This window comes from Capsicum annuum, chromosome 12, assembly GCF_002878395.1.
Source record: "Capsicum annuum cultivar UCD-10X-F1 chromosome 12, UCD10Xv1.1, whole genome shotgun sequence".
Classification (NCBI taxonomy): domain Eukaryota; kingdom Viridiplantae; phylum Streptophyta; class Magnoliopsida; order Solanales; family Solanaceae; genus Capsicum; species Capsicum annuum.
Genome location: NC_061122.1, coordinates 85,711,184 through 85,729,068, shown reverse-complemented (window position 1 = coordinate 85,729,068; position 17,885 = coordinate 85,711,184).

Genomic DNA, 17,885 nt, shown 5'->3' with positions numbered 1-17,885 from the left:
ATATATTGGAGGAGATATTTTGATTTTATTCTAGTAGCTGATTCATTAGTTGTAACAGATGGAGAATTCAATTCATCAGCTGTTTTGAATGTGTTACATAAAAAGTCACGACTCTTCACCTCTTTTTAATAGTCATCACATGCATATGGATGAATAAACATTGTCTGACATGTCTTAATGGGGTAGGAAGAATAAGGTGCATGCAGATGAATAAATCCAATTTTATGTGCGGGAGTTATGTATGATTGATCAAGCTACAATGACAGACACACATAAAGTATAATCATTTTGTGAATACAGTTTTTTACCGATTAGACATTGATCCTTCAAATAAGATCCTTTATTGTACAGTTTATTTTGATAAGTGCGAACTGATAAGGCTGAAGGGTTCCAAGATGGTGGAGTCAATACCCTATTCATGTTTTTGTGTTAAATTTAGGGAAGGGTTCAAGTATTTGGTAACATTATAAATATCCAATAGTGATTGGACAGATTTTAACGGTGTAATGGACTTCTTGAAATGCCTCCAAAGCCTTGCACTGCAACAAACAACGATAGGACCATGGTCCAAATTTATATGAATGGGTTTCTCAAGGAGACTATTAAACAACATAAGGTGCTTGGGATGATACATGTACCGGAAGAGGGAGGTTGAGAAAACCATATATCATCTCAAAGCTTATTTAGGAGAAAACACAGGAAAGAAAGTAAGGAACTTCTAGCGAGTTTGGCCAGTGAAATTGACATGAAAAACAAAAAAACTGAATGAGCTTCAAATGTAAAAGTATATCCAAATATAAAAATTCATCAGTCATTGAAGATAAAGAAGAATGATCAAGAGGAATGGAGTTAGTCACTTTACTAGAGACTGTAACTAGAGAGTGTGGCCTCAATGAAGACTCAAAAAGTACAGGACCAGAACTCTAAGGAAGAAGCTTTGCGAGCATATGAGATTGGTAAGATTTTCAGTCAAGAATGAAACCTAAACCAACAACTCTAGAAGTAAAAATAAGGTAAGCCAAGGTGTTAATTTCTAAAGTCTAACTTGTATGCCATGCCTTCTGTTTGTGGCTATGATCAGGTCAATGGCAGTAGAAACAAAAAGATATAAAGTTGGGCAGAAATCCCATGCCTTGTTGTTTTCACTGCCTTTGACCTGACCAAAGTCGTAAATAGGAGGCTTGGGATGCAAGTTTAACTTGAGAAATTGTCATCTTGGCTTGATCCCTTATTTTTAATTCAAGAGTAGTTGTTTCAGGTTTTAGTCCTGACCAATAATCTTACCATCTTTCATGCTCATAAAGCTGCCTCCGTAGAGTTCTAGTCCTATATTTTGTGGGCCTTCACTCAGGCCACGCTAGCTAGTTGCAGCCCTCTAACAAAGTTCACAACTCTTGTCCACTTGAGCATTTTTTTTTCAAGAATGACTGATGGATTTTCATTTTTTGGATACACTTTCACATTCTCATCTCATTCAGTTTTTCATTTTTCATGTCATTTTCATCAGCCAGTTTTGCTACAATTTCTTTCTTACCCTGTGTTTCTTCTTTAATAAAGTCTGATTTGATATATGGTTTTCTCCACATCCCCCTTCTCGCACAAGTATTCTTACAATAACCTTCTGTTGTGTAATAGTCTCCTCCAACAACCCATCCATATAATTTTGGACTAGAGCAATAACTATATTCATTTTCATTCTTGTTTGCAGCAGTGCAAGGCTTCAAAGTTCTTTCAAAAGTCCATTGAACCCTTAAAGTTAGCGCAATTGCTATTTGAATATTTATACTGCCACCATAAACCTTAACCCTTTTCTAAACTTTACATATAGACATTAAAAAAAATTCATTAAACCATAACAGGGTATTGTCACCACCTACTTAGTCCCTTAGCCTTACTAGATCGAACCTAAAAATCTTAACTGTAAAATGTCATATCTTGTTTGAAAGATTAACACCTAATAGGTAAAGAACCAACATTCATAAAATCATTGTACTAGATGCATGTTTTCACAATAGGTTGATCAGTAATACATACATCCCATATATGAAGTGGTTCCATCTACAAGCAACTTATTCCTACGAACCCATCTTTACTCTAGCCTTTAATGTTGGTCGGGCAAAAGTTGATCTAGTTTCACTTCCTTCTATCTACAAACAAGAGAAATACATTTGATGTCAAAGAAGAGAAGAACAAAAAGAACATTACAAGAGGGTAACACAAAATTGAATGAATCAATAGATGACCAATCTGATCCAATAGATTCCCCATCTATTCAACCGAGAGGCATCTATTGCAACAGATGGATGACATGTTAAAACAGATGGGTCATCTATTAGAATAGATCAAACCAGCCTTACTACTGGTTTGATTTCTTCAAACAGTTGCTCTGTGTGTTCCAACAGCTGATTCATTGGTTGCAACAATCGAGGAACTTGTTGCAACACCACCATCAATTGTATCAACAACAAAGAAAAAACACCATATGTTCTAACACTATCAACAACAAAAACACCACATGTCCTACCACCACCACCACCCCCAACAACATCACCACCAAAGTAAAAAAAAGATATAAAAAACTATACCGACAACAAGGCTTTTTAAGTTCTCACAGTAGATGACTTTTTTTTGCATATATTAAAAAACAATAGTTCATTCATTCAAGACTTAAAATTCACCTTTCCTTCAATTTTCTTAATAAATAGGAAACTGATAATGAGAATAAAGAAGAGAGAGAGATGAGTTAGAGTTTCTTGCCTCGAGTTACTTTATAGCTGAAGGAGAGAGTAGTATTTAGATATGGGTTTCAAATATTCATTAATAACTTTTAAGGGGCACGAGGAGATGGTGACATTGAAAAGATCAGATAAGACTACTCACTGAGAAAAATTTTGAGTTATCCAAGTAATATTTTTTTCCGCCTCAGTATTTTATCTTTTTATCTTAGACAGGAAATACCTAAATTGCTTTAAAAAAGGATCTTAAAACATCTAAGTCATGCTTTGAAACAGATGACAATTTTTGTTTGAAAATTTTCAAAGCTCGATCATCTATTGCAACATAATTTACAACAGAAGGGTAATCTATTACAATAGATAACTTAATCTGTTAGATTAATTCTAACAAATAATTCATCTATTGTAATAGATTGAACATTTTTTTTATATAATTTTAATTGAGTTCATATGTTCAACTAATACCTTAATTGATTAATCTAGGATTAGGGGTGAGTTTTGGTAGGGTTAATTACAACTTCAATTGAGTCTTTTAGCAATTGCAAGATAAGACGCTATTGCGTTTCTCCCAACCAGAGTCTGTGATCAATCACTCTAAGATGAATCGATTCTTATTGCCTAATATGTTCAACTAAAAACTTAATTGATTAATCTAGGACTAGGGATGAATTCTCATAGGGTGAACTACAAAAGATGGAAGTGCCTATTTGATAATTTACAATAGATAGGTAATTTGTTGGAACAGATGACTTCATCTATTTGATTAGTTCCAATAGATGGGTAATCTGTTGCAATATATGACTTAATTAGTTTGATTAATTCCAACAGATGGGTTATTTGTTGCAACAGGTTGAACATTTATTTTTATACAAATTCAATTGAGTTCATATGTTCAACTAATACCTAAATTGATTAATTAAGGAATAGGGATGAGTTCTCAAAGGGTCTACTATAACTTCATTAGAGTCTTTTGGCAATCGTACAATAAGACAATATTGCATTCCTCCCGACCAGAGTCATCGATCGATCACTCTGAGCTGAATCAATTCTTATTACCTTATATATTCAACTAATATGCAAGTTGATTAATCTAGGACTAGGGGTAAGTTCTTATAGGGTTAACTACAACTTCAATTAAGTCTTTTGGCAATAGCATTATGAGATGGTATTGCGTTCCTCCCGACTAGAGTCATCGAGTGATTACTCTGAGATGAAGCAATTCTTATTACCTAATATGTTCAACTAATACCTTAATTGATTAATCTAGGACTAGGAATGAGTTCTCATATGGTCAACTATAATAGATGGCAACTCATATTTGAGAATTTACAACAGATGGGTAATCTATTATAATAGATGACTTAATCTATTTGATTAATTCCAATAGATGGGTAATCTGTTGCAACATATGACTTAATTTGTTTGATTAATTCCAAAAGATGGGTCATCTATTAAAACAGGTTAAATATTTTCTTTTGTACAGTTTTAATTGAGTTCATATGTTTAACTAATACCTAAATTGATTTATCTAGGACTAGGAATGAGTTCTCATAGGGTCAACTACAACTTTAATTGAGTGTTTTGGCAATCACATGATGAGACGGAATTGCATTCCTCCTGACCATAGTCATCGATCGATCATTCTGAGCTGAATCAATTCTTATTACCTTATATGTTCAAATAATACCTAAATAGATTAATCTAGGACAAGAGTTTAGATATTTTAGGGTCAATTACAACTTTAATTGTGTCTTTTGACAATTGCATAATCCGACGGTATTGAATTCCTCCCGACCAGAGTCATCGATCGATCACTCTGAGCTAAATCAATTCTTATTACCTTATATATTCAACTAATACCCTAATAGATTAATCTAGGACTAGGGATAAGATCTCATAGGGTCAACTACAACAGATGACAATGCCTATTTGATAATTTACAATAGATGGGTAATCTTTTGCAATATATGACTTAATATATTTGATTAATTCCAACAGATGGGTAATATATTTAAATATGTGACTTAATCTATTTGATCAATTCTAATAGTTAGGTCATTTGTTGCAATAGGTTGAAAATTTATTATTATACAACTTTACTTTCGTATGTTCAACTAATACCTAAATTGATTAATCTAGGACTAGGAATGAGTTCTCATAAGATCAACTATAACTTCAATTGAGTCTTTTGGCAATCACATGATGAGATAGTATTGTATTCCTCCCAACCAGAGTCGTCAATAGATCACTTCGAGATGGTTCGATTCATATTACCTTATATGCTCAACTAATACCTAAATTGATTAATCTAGGACTAGGGGTAAGTTCTCATAGGGTCAACTTCAACTTCAATTGAGTCTTTTGGCAATTGCATAATGAGACGATATTGTGTTCCTCCCAACCAAAGTCATTGATCAATCACTCTAAGCTGAAGCGATTCTTATTACCTAATAAGTTCAACTAATACCTTAATTGAATAATCTAGGACTAGGGAAGAGTTCTCATTGGGTCAACTACAATAGATGACATCTTCAATTTGATAATTTATAACAGATGGGTAATCTGTTGTAATAGATGACTTAATCTGTTTGATTCATTCCAACATATGGGTAATTTGTTGCAATATATCACTTAATTATTTGATTAATTCCAACAGATGGGTCATCTGTTGCAACAGGTTGAATATTTGTTTTTATACAATTTTAATTGAGTTCATATGTTCAACTAATACCTAAATTGATTAATCTAGAACTTGGAATGAGTTCCCATAGGGTTAACTACAACTTTAATTTAGTGTTTTGGCTATTGCATAATGAGACGGTATTGTGTTCCTCCCGACCAGAGATGTCGATCCATCACTCTGAGCTGAATTGATTCTTATTACCTTATATGTTCGACTAATGCCTAAATTGATTAATCTAGGACTAGAGTTTAGATCTTATAGGGTTAACTACAACTTCAATTGAGTCTTTTGAAAATTTCATGATAAGACATTATTGCATTCCTCCCGACCAGAGTCATCGATCTATTACTCTAAACTGAATCAATTTTTATTACCTTATATGTTCAACTAATACCCTAATTAATTAATGTAGGACTAGGGATAAATTCTCATATGGTCAACTACAATAGATGGCAGAGCTTATTTGATAATTTATAAGATATAGGTAATATTTTACCATATATGACTAAATCTGTTTGATTAATTCCAACATATGGGTAATCTGTTGCAATATATGACTTAATTATTTAATTAATTCCAACAGATGGGTCATCTGTTTCAATAGATTGAATATTTGTTTTTATACAATTTTGATTGAGTTCATATGTTCAACTAATACCTAAATTGATTAGTCTAGAACTAGGAATGAGTTATATAGGGTCAACTACAACTTCAATTGAGTCTTTTGGCAATCACATAATGAGACGGTATTGTGTTTCTCCCGACCAGAGTCATCGATCGATCACTCCAATATGAATCAATTATTATTACCTTATATGTTCAACTAGTACCTAAATTGATTAATCTAGGATCAGGGTGAAGTTCTCATAGGGTCAACCACAACTTCACTTGTGTCTTTTGGCAATTGCATGATGGGACGGTATTGTGTTCCTTGTGACCAGAGTCATCGATAGGTCACTCTGAGCTGAAGCAATTCTTATTACCTAATATATTCAACTAATACCTTAATTGATTAATCTAGGACTAAGGCTAAGTTCTCATAGGGTCAACTACAATATATGCCAACTCCTATTTAATAATTTATAATAGATACGTAATCTGTTGCAACATATGACTTTATCTATTTGATTAATTCCAACAGACAGGTCATCTGTTGCAACACAATTCCAATAGAGTTCATATGTTCAACTAATACTTAAATTGATTAATCTAGGACTAGGGGTGAGTTCTAATAGAGTTAACTACAATTTCAATTGAGTCTTTTAGCAAATGCATGATGAGAGTGTTAAAAATTATGCATATCTTTTATAATTTTAAAAAATAATTAAGATCAATTTGGACCAAATTAACATTTTCAAAACTTGTCAATCTTTTCTAAAATACAAATCAACCCATACAAATCATCCATGTGTGAGAAAAATATTTTTATCATTTCAAATCTTGAGTACTCACTCCTATCTCTCTCTCATCAATATAGACAACAACTACTCAATAAATTGCTCAACCCTTCATAATAGATTGATTTTCTTCTTATTTCCAACCGCATAGGTGTTATATTTTACTTCATTCTTGCTTGTATCATTCATTTTCTCTATATTCGTAGGTAACAGAGTTTGAGAAGAGTTCTATATTTGTTATTTTTTCTAAAAATAAGGTCTTTTAAGTTAATGATAAAAAATAATAATTTTAATTGTATTATCTTCAAGAATAAGTTTACAATTTTACTCTTTGAAGGTAAAATTATAGGAAGAACTCGAGAAAATCCTAGTTTTTATCACAGTGATCCGTTGACTGTTGTGAAATTATTAGATGGTGTTTGTGGTGTTGGTGGTCTTGGTGGTGGTGGTGGTTGTCGTGGTGGTGGTGGTGGTTGTTTTCGTCGTGGTGGCATTGGTGGTGTTTGTGGTTACTGTTGGTGGCATTGGTTGGTGGTGTTTATGGTGGCTATTGGTGGTGTCGATATTCATGGTGTTTGTGGCATTAGTTGGTGGTGTTTGTGGTGGTGACTTTTTGTGTGTCGGTATTGGTGGTATTTGTAATGTATGTTTTAAAATTTATGCATACGTCAATTGTAATGTAATTTTTATTTTCTATTATTTGTAGGTAAAATATGTCTCCCAAAAGAAAAGAATGTGAAAGTGGATCAACTTTTGACCACCCCACAAAAAAGGCTACAATATAAAGGGATTCGGAGGAGCTTCCTGAATAATCTCAGTCAGGGAAAAGTGAAGATGAGAAGAGATATGAAAACAACATTGAAATAGGTGGACAAGGGTCTATAGATGGTGATGAAGAAAATGAAAGTAAGAAAGAGGAGAAATTAAAGAGTGAGAAAGAGGATGATCATCAACATGATAATAATGGATCACCAATGGGGCGCGAATTAATATCGACATCCCAACATGATCCTATAAAACTATTAGTATTGAAAGGTTTTAAGTTACGATGCCAATTGATGACCCAAAAGAACTAACTGGTGAACTTGTACTCAAATGTCAGTTGCGGAAAAAATTTAATTATTTTAGGAATATTTTGAAGAACAAAAGCATAGACGGACTTTTTAAGAGAACTGTTTTAGACGCTTTCTTGAGCTGTCTGTGGAACACCCTGCCTATTTCCAAATGAGGATAGTATATGGTCTTCTAAAGCACAGTATCAAGTACATGGGGAATATTAAAGACATTAGGGGGGGGGGGAGTAAAAAGATGGATGAAATCTGGATCAACTATTTTGGCATGCCAATTTGTTTTGGCTTGCAAGAGTTTGCCATAGTGACGGGCTTGAGATGCAATCATCCAAAAGAACTGATCACCAAGGGAACACCCCGTAAAAGGTCCAAGGAAAGAAGGACAACCAAACCACCACAAGAAAATAGAGGGAAGGCACTATCCCAGCGACCACTTAGCAAAACCAACAAACGCAAGGAAAAAATAGGTGGGTTGTTGGACATTACTAGAATTGGCTACAAAGCATCGGATTTGATGGCAGATCTAAAGTATAAAACCATACCAAAGCAGTAAAGGGAGCAATTGTGCTTATTTTGGTTTGTCCATTGGGTTATATTGACAAGAGGCATCAATAATGTCATAGAAGACGATTTGTTGGCGCGTGTTGAGGATTTTGATAAATTCAACAATTATCCCTGGGGATATGACAACTTCTACTTGACTATCCAATATTTACTAACAAAGCTATCCCCAGAGACGACCACATTATACGGCTTTCCTTGGGATTCCATGGTAAAATTAATCACTATTTTTACTCATCCATTAATTTATATTGAATATAGTTATTATGACTTTTTTTTCTTGATTCCTATTTACATTTTTTAGGCTTGGGCATTTGAAGACATTCCTTCACTCCAAAAGTAGGTAATGGATTACCTGGATGATTTTTCTCATCCAAGGATTTTAGGTGTTTGGCTGCAAAGCATAACATAAAAATTAAGGAGAATGATCTCTTTTACCCTCTGGATGATGCAGTATATCTTTTTCAAGTTAAATAATTTGACTAAATGAAAGATATTGAACAAATATTATATCTGGTGCAATAGATATTATATCTGATACACTAGATAAGACATCTGTTACGACAGATTACCTGTCCTATGCCAACTGGTGCAACAGATGGGTAAGTTGTTACGATAGATGATTGATATCTTGCATCAAATTACCTATCTGTTGCTTTGGTTGTCTGAACCTGACTCGTAATAGATTAACGATCTACTACAAATTATGTAATAGATGGGTAATCTGATGTAACATATTCTTAATCTATTGCGACATACAGATCATCTATTGTATAACATGTAACCCAATAGATTACCCACCTTATCCCAACTGGTGCAACAGATTGGTAATCTGTTGTGACAGATGATTGATATTTCGCATCAGATTATCCATCTATTGCTTTGGCTCTTTGCACCCGACTCTTAATAGATTAACCATCTACTATAAATTATACAATAGATGGGTAATCTGATGCAATATATTATTAATCTATTGTGATATAAAGATCATCTATTGCATAAGTTGTTTTTGTTAACATGTAACCCAATAGTGAAAATTATTATATTATATGATTTAAATATATCTGTCTTTTTTTTGTAGGTTATGCATCCATGGATCGTGCCTACTAAGACGGAGTTGGGGATAGCTTTTTTTATTACTCTATGTTATGTTGATAGTATAGCAGACCTAATGGTGGAGTTAAGAAATAAGAAATTGGTTGGAGCAAAAACCATAAGAAAAGTAGTTAGGCAAGGTCAGTCTAACGTTGAGGCTCTTCATGACTAACCTACTAAGGCAGATCTAGGTGCTTCTTCTAGTGGAGTTGTTGGTGTTGGTAGTAGGCATAATGATGCTACTACCACTCGTGATGATGAGCATGTTGATGCTCAAGAAAAAATAAATATATTTGAAAATACCCCTTTCACAGGTCCCTCTCACCCTTACACAGCTCTCTCTCACCCTTACACTGGTCTACCTAACCCCTCTTCACCCTCGTATTCTTATTGAAAATGCAAAGAGTGCAAGGACAGTCATGATTAAATCTTTCAAAAGTAAATCCTATCAGTAAAGTTGTCAAGAAATTCAAATCCAAGAGGAGTGTCATACCATCCAAGAAGGCGAGGGAGCCATACACTCTTACAGCAGAGGTTAGGAGGAAGAAAAGAGAAATTAGCGACGTACTCTCCAATTAGGAATCAAGAAATATTAAAGTTCAGTGGCCATTAAAGAAGGTCTACATATACATGGATTTTGGCGCCAAATAGAAGAGGGATTTGCGATGAGCCAAGAATGCCAAGAGTGGTGCACCAGATTACCCCAGGCCTCCCTTTCCCCCCTACGACTTCCAGATTATGACATATGTGATACAAGGACACGATAACTTTACTTTTCCTAACCTAGCCTTTTAATCTACTCCATAAAGAAGAAGCTACACAATAGATGTGAAATATGTTGCAACAACTGGGCATTCTAGTGCAACTAGTAGTGGTTCTGTTGCAACTTATATCCATCTGTTGCATAAGTTGCATTGGATTAATTCAGAAAATCCTATCCAATAAATGGACTATCCGTTGTATCTTTACTATTACTAAAATATTTAAAAATTGACTTTTTATATCACAGTATGTTGACAAAATTCTTTGCCTCATGAGGAAGAGACAATTAACGTACCCGAAAGCTTATGACACTATCGATAGGATAATGGACCTCGACTTCTACAAAAAGCTCAAGGATAAGTATGATTCGCTCAATGATTTAACGTCATCCTATGGTAAGGGATTTAATTTTTTAGTTTTTACGTTAGACTGGATGAAGAAATGATAAAATATGTTAGAGGGGAGAGGCTAAATCCACCGTGAAAAAGAGAATTCTTGTAGTCATGAGCGTGGACAGCATACATTATTGAGCTATTAGGATACTACTCGAGGAAGGAAAGATCAAGGTTTATGACTGCAATGAATCTACCATCGACGAGGTTATTTTTTATCCATATGCAGCCACTGATGGACCTGTTCCCCATCTTGTTGAGGCAAAGTAAACTGATGTATCATTTTCTAGAGAAAGCTTTGATGAAGAAATCATTCGTTTTTAAAGGTCAAAACAACACCATGAACCTTCCAAACAATGATATCAATTTCGCGTGCGGCTCATACGCGCTTGCACACGCTGAATGTTTGCTGACCGACACAAAAATAGCCGAGCCAATGACCTTTCTATCTGACAATGCTATGGTAAACCTGCAAGAGGCCTGGGCTTATGGGGTACTAACTGGACACTTGGAGCCTGTGTATAAAGAAGAGCCTATGAAATATCAATTTTTATTTCAAGTCATACTTCACGTAATATTACATGTACATATAGTGGCAATAATTTTTACAGATAGAAGTTGAAATTTTTTATATTGCAGTAGATTGTCAATCTGTAGTAAAATGTATTCTATCTATTCTGGTGGATAGTTTATCTATTGCCATAGGTTAGTCATTTGTTGCATTATGCTAATGTTATGTCTATCTAATCTATGTCTTATCTATTGCAACGGTGGGAAGACTTGTTTGATAATTTCCAACAGATGACCTAAATTTTAAAATATATGCCTAAATCTGTTTGATATTTTCTAACAATTACGCTTGAATATCCATGTGTTCGAAAATACCAAACCAGAAGCAATTATACCACCATGAAAATTTTAGCAATTAGGCTTGAATATCCATATGCCCAACACCACCAAACCAGTATCAATAACAATAATAATGTAGTATCTTCTTGTTCGATTTTGTTCCTCTTCAGAAGTCTTGACTTTCTTAAACAAACCGCAGATTACACGATTTTGTTATGAATGGTATCGTTCTTCATACCAATCAAAGTAATCACATCCACCCAATTTCTATAAAAACAAGAACACAATTACAAAATACTTACAAGTTAATAATTAATTAACTAATTAAATAAAATAATATTACCTATAAAATCTTACAATTAAAAAACCTACGACTTAGATTTTGTTGAGACCAAGAAGTCTTCAATAGAGATTCATGACCTCACTTACAATATCAAAAATCTTTGTCACAAAAAATAGTGGAAGATAAGTTTGACATTGTCAAGCTCAGTTGGAAAAAATAAAAAAATATATAAATAATTGAGATGAATTTGGATAGAGAAAAAAAATGAAGAAGAAAAAGAAGATTTGAGAATTTAGGGTTAAATTTTAGAAAGAAGATGAATATATTAGACAAAGGGAGAAAAATAGCCGTTGGGGGATAAATCAGTAAAAATGTGGGTTCAATGAGCCTTGGCTGCGTGAATTACACACGAGCAGCCAACAGAGCAAAAAGTGACAAACTGACACATTTGATGCCCATTTTATTTTACGTGTTTAAAATAAACACTATCTACTTGATGCCTATTTTACTTTTGATGTTTAAATTGAACACTGTTGATGGGTTCCGCCATTTTTTTTTCAAATAACTTTCACTTTTTTACATGTAGTGGCAATTTTTTATGTCTAATAAAAGTTAAATTTTTATAATGCAATAGATTGTCCATCTGTCGTAATAGATATTCTACCTATTCTGACATATATTTTATCTATTGCAATAAGTTGGTCATCGGTTGCATTATGTCAATGTTTCTATCTAAGTTTATGCAACAGTGATATGACCTGTTTGATAATTTCCAACATATTATCTACCTATTACAACATATGTCTAAATTTGTTTGATATTTTCCAGCAGATGTGTCATCTATTGCAACAAATATATTATCTGTTGCAATAGTTGAATCTAGTATTCTATTTTAATTATTAAGTTCAAATCTAAGGAAAAAATAAAATTCATAGGAAAAATAAAATAAATTGAAGCCTTTAGAAATTAGCTTAAATAAATCAATGAATAAATAAAATATAAAAAAGTTGTTATGGGTATAGATCTCAACAAATACATCAACAATTTAAATATTGATAAAACGAATTTCTAAGGTGGAGTGAGGTTATTACTTTCACAAACTCAAGCTATTAAGATCTACTCAATATAGACAAGTTGTTCTTCATCCGGTGCTATGAAATTTAGCTTTGGTTGTCGTGGATCTTTATTGTCACCTATATATAGTTTTTGCACTTTCTGTTTTTTGTATTTCCATAAAAAGGAGTATTATATTGTCAATGTTGTTCAGCAGTAGCTTCTAAATCTACCTGGAAAAACAGAATTGGTCAATTCTAATCACGGGGATACAATAAAATAAAAAAGGATAACTCATCTGTTCTAGCAAATCAAGCATGTCTTTCTCCTATTCTAAATTATCCCAAATAGATTAAATTTCTATTGCAATAGATTAATCAACTGTTTGGACAAATTTCTATAAGAGGAAGGCCTATATGATAATTTCCAACGGATGAACCATCTATTGCAACATATAACTCATTTGTTGCAGCAGATAGGTCATTTGTTGGTACAAATAAAAGCAGTACAAAGAGCTATTTGATTTTCTAAAATAGACATATGTTGCAATAAATGTTTTATCTGATGCAATAATTTAGTCAACTGTTGCAATAGATGTATATATCTGTTTAATAATTTTTAGTAGATGTGTCATCTGTTGAAATAGATATGTGTTTGTTAGTTATTTGGAACAGATATACATATTCACCTTCTTCAGCTTGTGCTGCTCTCCTTTGGCCATTGTACATTGCTCAATGAAAAATAGGGACTGAGGAGTTGCAATTTTGCTTTTTTTAATGCTTGATAACGCCTTGGAAATTACTTTCCTTCTCGTCTTAGCCTTAATATCTAATGGGGTGGATGGATATAACATCCTCTTTGATGGAATGACACCCCTCTTAGATGTTAATTCCTTTACAGAAGCAGTTAATGCATTAATAGCATTAATCACTACATCATGTTTCACCTTGCAGTCTTGACATTTGCATTCAGAACATTTATTGGGAGAGGCAAAATCTGTATAACTAGTATGATAATACTCACAATGATTTATTTTAAATACTGTAAGAGGAGCATCATTAGCACCAACAGCAGCACCACTACCGTCACCACTAGCTCCATCACCACTAACACCATCAATAACAACAAGCCCACCCTCCAAAATTATTTTTCTTGTAATGGTTGTTGCTCCAAAAAATTCCATTTTTATTCTGTCAAAGACCTTAGGGTCTGATAAAGTTTACACAAATCATAAAGTAAGAAAAACTCGTATCTTCAACTCTCGATTGGTCGGAACGAGCAGTGGATGAACAATCTAATATAAATCATTACATATATTAGAATGATGATTAGACCATTCAAAAAAATCATTAATTAAAACAAAAAATTAATTATAATTATACTTACTTCATCCTTCGGGGGGTTGAAGAGATCAAGAAATTTTGCATTTTTATCAGTTTTGGTTGACAACCATCTCAAGATTCTTAGACATAAAACTTCTTCCTGGTAGTTCACTTGTTGTCTCAAATAAGGAATGGCTTCAAACACCCAAGCCTATAAAATAACACCAATAAATCAAAACCATTATTGATTAAAAAAATAAATGATATCATAACAAAAACAAAGAAATATTTACCATGAAAGCCCATAGAAATCTATATAAGTTGACTGTCTTTGGCGCTAATGGAGTCAACAAATATTTGACAGTCATTTTGAAGCTTTCATAGCCCCAAGGATAGCTGTTAAATACCTCAAGATCCTCGGAGATCTTTATTAAACCAAAGCTTATGTTGTTGTTAATGTCTCTCTCCCAAAGAATATTATGTACAAACCAAAGCAAGCACAATAACTGCTTGTGCTTCTTTGAAATTCTTTTACCTTTCAACGCTTCTATCAAAGTTTTATTTTTGAATCTTGGACCAATAATGGACCAAATCATCATGATCACACAACTTGCCTTTGCTTTTTATGGGTGTTCGGGGAGCTTTTTGGGGGTTAGAATAGGTATAACATGAGAAGGAGAAGGAGGATAACACTTTAGTTCAATAACTTTAGCAAACTCCTTCCAACCAAAACAAATAGGCATGCCATAGTAATTTATCCACACCTCATCCATCTTATCTTTGTTTTCATACATTAACCTACGCTTGAAAAGTTCATATACCATTTTTATTTGGAAACAAGCATTGTTGTCCTCCGACAAATCAAGATATTTCCCAAAGCAGTTGTCCCTGAAATAAGCATCCAACTTTTGTTCTCAAAGTATTTTTCTGAAGGCGTTGATAGATTTTCCCATGGCTGACGTAACCATAAAATCACCCGTTAAATTTATGGAACAATCGAACTGCATTCTCAAAGGATAACGATCAATTTTGAAGGTTTTGAACAACTTTTCAGTAGAAAGGCTATTAGAATTTGGATCATGTCTTTTGAAATATTTCTCCTCCCCGTGTTTATTATATTCTGCTCTTGATTGAGATAATGCTTCTAAAGCAAGCTCATAGAGTGGTGGATGTATCCTAGCTGCTTCAGTTGTTCCTTTACTTGGACTTGGTTCGGTTTCTGTTTGTTTGGGGGCCATATTATCTAAAATTAATAGGAACATAAAAAAATATATTAGAGTTGATTAATGCATCATTAAAAAGGATAACAGTAAATGTAATATGGAAAATAGTAAAATAGCAATTGCAACAAATCACATTTCTGTTACAGCAGGTAGGTTATCTGTTGCACAAAATAATTAACCTGTTGCAACGGATGAGTAATCTATTGCAACAATACAAAATACATCACTCATCTTTTAAGACAGATGAATGGTCTGTGCAATAGATCATACATCTGTTGCAACATATGAGCGATCTGTTGAAATAGTTAAATAACCTGTTACAATGAATGAGTAATCTGTTATGATAATACAAAATATATCACTCATTTGTTAAGAAAGATGAATGGTCTGTGCAACAGATCACAAATCTGTTGCAACATATGATTGATCTATTTGAACAGTTAACTAACCTATAGCAACGATTGAGTAATCTGTTGCCACAATATAAAAGATGTCACTCATCTATTGAGAAAGATGAATGGTTTGTGCAACAGGTTAAACATGTTTTGCAACATTGAGTGATCTATTGGAACAGTTATTAACAGTTAATATTATTTAGATTTCTTCCAACATAAGGGTTATCTGTCGCGATAGATAAAAGATCAAATCAAGTCTTAGACATGTCCTGTTGGAAGAGTTGATAGGATTTTATCCAATAGGAGGTTCATTTGTTGCATCAGATCTTAATCGGATAGTTCCTCAGTTGCATCAGATGGTTAATCTATTGCATCACATTTTTAATCTGATGGTCCTCTGTTGCATCCGATAGTAAATTTGTTGCATCAGGTGGTTAATCTATTGCAACATATGCTTAATCTATTTCATCGGATGGTTAAATTATTATATCATATGGTTAAACTATTTGTAACCCCACAGTCTATACCCTGGATGCTACATGATGCTTATGACCCCGAAAGACCATAAGTTAACCCATGAATGATATCTGCTGCGAGCACTTAGTAATAACGCTAAAATAAATATGGAATTATGCTAAATTTACATAAGTTTCAAAATATAAATACTGATAAATAATAACACCTATTAAAACATCTGAAAACTAAACACTGTCTGAACTGGTCTAGTCTGAAAGACTCTAACTGAACTGTCTGAATATGGAGTTGATGGGATAATCCCCTAACTAACTTTGGTTATTGAACTACTGATAAACTGAAATACTAAAATAAAATCATATACTTGATAGATGATGAGTCACTATAAAATCTTCCGCTGATAACTGGATCTATCTAAGTGTGGTAACAAACCTGAGCATCCAAATCTATGATATGAGACATCATAGTGCAAAGAAAAGGTATGCGTTAGCACGTGGATATAACGCCCCAAAATCTCATCCCGAGACGTCACATGGTGCTTAAGGCTACAAATAGCCATAAGCTAACCATTGGGACATACCCCAACTGACTCACAATGATCTTAAAGTAAAACTCAAAACACTATGAAAGCAGAAAAGCTACAACTATAGGTCGTCGAACTATGAGGACTCACCAAGGATAAGGATTTAGATGAGATGCTCAGAGATCACTATCACTGTTGGAATGAGCACCTGAACCTACATTATGAGAAAATGTAGCAAACAGACGTATACTTGGATCAGCACTTTGGGAATGTACTGAGTATATGGGAGTGTATGCATTTACATAAAACAATATCAATACTCTTTAATAAAATCATGCATACAAATAGGAATGACTCACATGGCTTGAATACATTTAGAATATAAAACTCATAAATTATGAATAGTGAAACATGAAACACAAATCTCGTGAGTCATTATACTTAACTTTAAAATCTATACTCTCCTCTTATTCTCAGTACTAGAAGGCTAAAAGAAGCTTTGAACAATACTTTCAGACTCGGGCTTTTATTTTGTGGAGAGTTAAAATCGTTTAAAACTTAGAGCTTATAGAACTTTTAGGAACTTTTAACACTTGGGAACTCTAGAATTCTTATAGACTCGGGACACTTGGAACTCGGGAGTTTCTTCTAACTGACATAAACCATGTGAGCTACATGGAGTCCAACGTTTTTCCCACATTGGGGAGAGTTGTTATATCCTTGCCATCAGAGTATAACCTCATCTTTAGTGATCACTATCTTGGCCTTGGGCCCATAAATCTTGAACCTATGTTGGCATATAGTTCTGGGGTATGAGACCTTGGAATCATACCCAACTCAGTACTAAATACTACTCCCATACTCAGCCCATAAATCTTAGAAAATCCACCTCAAAGTAACTCAAGGTCTATAGTAAAGACCATACATATTTCTATTTGCTTTAAATCATACTCAATGTGGATTTCAACTCAATTATGACCGAAATGCCAAATCTTTCTCAATAATATCACAATACTTAATTCATGGGTGCTTATAGCATAAAATTTCATAAAATTACAAATCTCAAGT